Source organism: Notothenia rossii (genome assembly GCF_949606895.1).
Source record: "Notothenia rossii genome assembly, chromosome: 8".
Taxonomy (NCBI): Eukaryota; Metazoa; Chordata; class Actinopteri; order Perciformes; family Nototheniidae; genus Notothenia; species Notothenia rossii.
Window position 1 is genome coordinate 9,677,860 of NC_136906.1, and position 6,000 is coordinate 9,683,859.

A 6,000-nucleotide genomic window follows, 5' to 3' on the forward strand; every position below is an offset into this window, starting at 1 on the left:
CTCATGTTGGGGAACCTGGTTGCATCCTGAAGCAAAGTTTTCAGAAGAGAGTCTCACCCTGAACAAGGAGCCCCAGAGTGGCCAGCAGTAGAGTCAGTGACATCATCATTGTGCTGCCGGCGTGTCAGTGGCTCTGAACAGCCGCTGATCACCTCTGGCCTCTTAACGTCTAGGAGCAGAGAGGCAGGACACATATGCAAACACACAGTCAGTGAAGTGTAGCTGTCCTCAAACAGCATGGTGTTCCCCCTCAGTGCTGACAGCATTCACTGTTTCATGTTTCACTCCATAATGGGCTCTCAGAGATTACTATGTCGAACACAAGTTCATCTGGTTTACACAAAGCAAGTACTACAAGTTGAGCCTGTTGGTGAGAAGATTTTAAAGTGTAGAAATATATGTTGTTTGACACACGTGAAAGAAAATAATCTATTGATACAGATTGTTAAAAGGTTTCACACCACAATACAAATTCAGTTTTGCAAGTTTTCTTATACAGTAGCTACTTTAATTTACATGATTAATTTAGACAGAAATGTAAAGTCTGAAGTCGGCATATATACGGCAAATACTATATTTAATGACTGATCACATTATGGTCTTAAAGATGAAACAAGGCAGTTTTATACGATGTGAAACTTAGTGTCATTAGTGGGGAATATGATTTGATGATGAATATACTCAGAGAAGATAGCTGAAATGCTGAGGCTTTTCTTTCATCTCCATAAAGTTGTATTACAGTTTTTCTCGTTGCTAACACACTAAAATTATACATAAAGCACAATTATTTTAACTGACACTCAAAGAGCAAAACATCGGCTCAAATCTCCAAAACTCTAAACAAGTTTTCAGCTTTTCACACAATTTGCAAATCAACATGGCACTTTTTGCAAACCACTGCACACGTTTCTCCACGTAAGACACAGGAATCTGACATAAAGTCACGTGTTAGCAGGTTTAAAACACTGATATTCAAAATGCCTCACACATGGACCAATGATCAAGAAACACGTTCCACCTGACCAAACACGTGTTAGCATAATTGTTGGCTCATCAATCAGGATGTTAGCACTATAAAAAGACCACAGGTGAGTACTTTCTTACAATAATGAAGCAATAATGAAGCAAGAGGAAGCGGAAGAGCTCGGCTGAGAGGAGGAGGAAGAGGTGGGTGAGAGTGAGAGGAGGAAGAATGAGAGGTAGAGCTGGAGGGAGAGGACATTGACAAAGAAGAATAATCATAATGAAATTAAATGTTATCAACCATGGTTTGACGATGAGAGAGGCTGGACAGAGGGTTCAGCCGAAGCCGATTTACTGTTGCCTCTGTAATCCGGACACTTAGACTTGAAAACAGGTTACCGTAGTTACCAGTTTGTAGCTCTGCATAACTCATGATATATCAGTGCTTATATCTGTTCTGTGAAACGTATTGACTTCATTACTGTAATTGAATTGTTGGCATGTTGCATACTATACCTGTATAAACATCCTGCACAATTGACTGTGGTAAACTCACTTGTATGCAACACAGACACTGACCAACCACTATATCTTTGTTGTTTATCTGAAGGACTGAGCAACAAAGAGGTGCAGGTGGAAGGCCAAGGATTTCCAATGAGGCACAGGAAGCAGCAGTTACAAACTGGGTTTTGGCAAACAATGCCATCACACTTAGAGAGATCCGAAGCATAGTAACTATGTGCTGAGATGCATGTTGCACAATGTTATTTTTGAATAAAATGTGTTTTCAACAACTCATTTGTATTTCTTCATTTACTGTATTTCTGTAAACTCAAGCAATCTTTCTCTGCAGAAACCTCTATGAACAGATCACAGCCCATAAAGATGAAAGTGCTTTAGATGATGCTCAGCAGTGTGTAGTTGGGTGGTCAAACCATTTAGTATTAAGAATGAAGTGTGTTATATTTGATGCAAAAGTTTGCATTTGGTAAGTGTTTATGTAGTTTTCAGTGCTGTTCTTCACTTAGCAGGAGAAATTAGGTGTTTTGCACTTTGGGTGTGTGGTTTTGTGAATTGTGTTTAGTGTTCTGAGAAACTGAGCAATTAAAAATAAAATGTGTGTTAGCAATCGAGAAAAGCTGTATTTCAGTTTTCAGATGCTCCTTGTTTTATCATCTGTTCAAATCTACTGTCTGAAATATAGCTGACACTTGTTGAGAAGCATGAAGTGTTGGATTCCCATCTGTTGTTTACCGTTTACATTATTTGTTAAGTTGTATCAAGATGTGCTTCAAGCTAAGCTGGAGATGATCATTTACAGATTTGTTTGTCCATTTAAACGGTGCAATTCAATTTCTTCTTAACTTTCACATCCATCACTCACTGAAATGTTCAAAGGACTGTTGGATGAACTTTGACGGGCGTTTTGAAAAGATCTCATGTAACAGCTGTCTTGATTTTTATTCTTGGCTCCACATTGAATAAAGAATCCAGTTTAAGATACTGGTGGTCCCTTTTAGAGCTCTACATGGTCAGACAGCCTCCTTTATCTCTGATCTCCTACAGCGCTGTATCACTAGGAGGTCAGGAACGTCTCATGATCAGGGCTCGCTGGATTTACCTCAGACTTTAAAGTGAAGGTGACCTTTGATTTGAAGTCGGGACTTTTCATCTTTGGGAGTCACTCCAGTGAGACAAAAGTGAACGCTGTTCAAAAAGAAGCTGAGGACCAATAAGTTTAGTGTGGCTTTTATAGATTTAGTATTTTAGTATTGTGTGTATGAGTTCATTCTCTTAATATATTATTGGGAACATTTCAGAAGTCTTTGCTTGAAAAAGAAAAAAGTTACACGCTTAATGGAGATGAAAGTGTGTGTGTGTGTGTGTGTGTGTGTGTGTGTGTGTGTGTGTGTGTGTGTGTGTGTGTGTGTGTGTGTGTGTGAGTGTGTGTGTGTGTGTGTGTGTGTGTGTGTGTGTCCTCAGTGAAGTGTAGCTTCCAGCTGCAGCAGTCAGTTCAGTTCCTGTTTGACTGAGGGAGGTTTTTGTACGACGCTTTTTCACTGTGTGAACACATACTGACTGTTGGGGTAATGGAGACTCTGACAGTAGTAAACTGCTGCATCATCAGCCTGGACTCCACTGATGGTCAGAGTGAAGTCAGAGTTTGATCCACTGCCTGTGAAACGGTCTGAAATCCCTGATGCTCGAGTGGTAGCATAATAAACGAGCAGTTTAGGAGTTCCTCCATCTCTCTGTTGGTACCAGGCTAAACGGTCCCCACCATAAACCCTCTGACTGGTCTTACATGTGATGGAGACGGAGCGTCCCAGAGCAGAGCTCACTGCTGCAGACTGAGTCAACGTGTACTGGCCTCTGGACTCTGAGGATACAGAGACAAAGACATAAAGCAGCGTCATGGTTTTGTCCGCTTCATTTCAGAGGGACGGATGTTCACAGAGGAGAGGAGTTTGATTCTCTGGACTTTACCTGTGAAGCAGCAGCAGAGGAGAGTCCAGATGAGGACGCAGATCAAAGTCATGTTCTTGATGAGGAGGATTTCTGTGACTTCTGTTGTCATGAAGGACAGCTGTCAGTCATCCAGTGTTCAACTCTCAGGACTATAAAGTGTCCCAGAGCACTGGAGCATGGTGCTGCTGATGCAAAGTGTCTCTCTATGGAAATGCTCTGACTGACTCCAACAGGGACCTGGATTACTCTGATGATGCTGTTCATCAATGGATCCATCTCTCTGTCAGACCATGGATCAGGAATGGGTCAGCGCTCACTTGTTTGAGGCTCTAAGTTCAATGGACACATTTTCTTGCAGTTCATTTCATTAAAAAGCTCAAATTAATAACCCCAAATAATCAATACCACCCAGGAAAAACTAAATGGAGGTTTATTATTAATCCTGATGGACAAACAAACATGTATTTATGGGAATTATGCACATTTGGAAGTTTAACATGTTGAGCTTTTATTAGACATGTATTGTTTCATTTAAGTGTTCAATTACTTTGATGAAAAAGTTGATAAAATCGTAAAAAAAACATATTTTGTGAACAATTCGTTTTTCGAAAGAATCATCTTAATTTTGAAACTTAAGAAACAACTTAATATTCCTTTTAAAGGTTTAAAAGGTTCACAAAAGAAACATTAGATACTTTTCCATAGTTTGTGAATTTGTTTCAAACATTTGAAGCAGTGATTATATAAAGTGGGTAAACTGTGGATGTGTTTGGTGAGTTTGTTTGTGTCAAAGTCAGAGAGCCGTGTCTCTCTACAGTGAGAGGTTTTTGTACGGCGGCTCAATGACTTTGTATCACTGTGGTACACGTTCGGTGGAGGAACCAGACTGGATGTTGGAAGTAAGTCAAGTATTCATTTATAGTAAATGCCCTAGAGTAATTTTTCTTTTGTTGTCCTTTTTATTAAGCAAACTAAGAGAAATAGTTGCCTCTCCATGTCATTGGATAAATTCTTCTCAAATATTTTGCACTCAGAGGCTAGCTTTCCTCCAGCAAAAGAAGTTTAAATGTTTTCATGAGAGTTAAACATTGAACAGAGAATAAATCATTATTTCCACCTTTAATGGTGAAGTAGCTTCTTGAGGGCTGGTAGGTTTAGTTCAGTGAGTCAAAGTCAGAGAGCCGTGTCTCTCTACAGTGAGAGGTTTTTGTACGGCGGCTCAATGACTTTGTATCACTGTGGTGGACTTTTGGTGGAGGAACCAGACTGGATGTTGGAAGTAAGTTTCTGCACAAAAACTAAATATGATGTTGTTAAGAGATGTTTTAGATTCTGTGTTAGAATGTTTGAGAGATAGATTTGTATTATTTTAATCGTAATGTTTAGATAGTATTAGTATTCATGTCTTTATTTCTCTTCATCATTGAGCCTAAGTCGGAGCAGATTTTCTTGAAATGTCTTTATACATTCCCAACATACTGTCATTTAAACAGCTTCAAATGTGAAATGATGAAACTGCTAATTTTACCTCAACTTATTTTAAATGTTTCTATCTCGGTTCTCTCCTCTGTTTTCAAAGAAATTACGAAAACAGTTTTTATATACAGTTAAACAGAGTAAAGATAACGATGGATATTAAAAAATGTGTTGAATTCTTTCAGACATTATTTTAAAGTTTGTAAAACTGGGTAGTGATTGAGATTCACATTAAGCTCAATGTATTGCTCCATTTCCCGTATTTGTTCATTTATCCAGTAAATAATTTAATAATGGTTTGCAGAGTTCAGGTTTTGGATGATTTTGAACACAACTTTTTAAATGCTTCCTAATGTTGTACTTTATTCCTAGTGTAGTCTGACCTATTTCAGGTGATTCTGTGTGAAGTGTGTCTGTGCTGATTTGCATGAGAGGCTTCTTAAAGGGAAGTGAAACAATGTGTGAGTGAGAGACTGATGGAGAAGAACCAACATCTGACAGAAACTCCTTAAAGGAGAAACGCTCTCACAGTAAAGGTGTCCCAGTGTCTGCTGGTTGATTGACAGCTGTGTGCTCCCTGTCCTCTAATCTCATTGGTGTCTCCTAGGTGATGTCCCTCCCACCCTGACGGTGCTGGCTCCCTCCACAGAAGAGCTGCAGCAGGGGAAGGCCACGCTCATGTGCCTGGCCAACAACGGCTTCCCCTCAGACTGGAGTCTGGCCTGGAAGGTGGACGGCAGCAGCAGTAGCAGCAGCAGCTGGGAGGTGAGCAGGAGCCCCGGGGTGCTGGAGAAGGACGCCCACTACAGCTGGAGCAGCACCCTGAGGCTCCCTGCAGACCAGTGGAGGAAGGCGGGCTCTGTGACCTGTGAGGCCACCCAGGGCTCCCAGACTCCGCTCTCAGAGACACTGAGGAGAGACCAGTGTTCCAAGTCCTGAGCGGACTCACTGGGACTCTGCTTTCTCTCTCACACTGCTCTCAGTCTGCTCTCTGGCTCTCAGGACATGTTTCAACATCAACCTGTTTTTGCTTGTGTCGATGGTTTCAACATTTTAAAACAATAAAGATTAATGTGTGTATTATAAAAGTGA

The 6,000-nt window shown here is 40.5% G+C and overlaps 1 gene segment (V, D, J or C); it reads left to right on the forward strand.

Annotated features, from left to right (window-relative positions):
* The first annotated feature begins 4,197 nt into the window (after window positions 1-4,197).
* LOC307016408 (Ig kappa-b4 chain C region-like) lies at window positions 4,198-6,000 on the forward strand. The segment is given in 2 exons: window positions 4,198-4,331; window positions 5,516-6,000.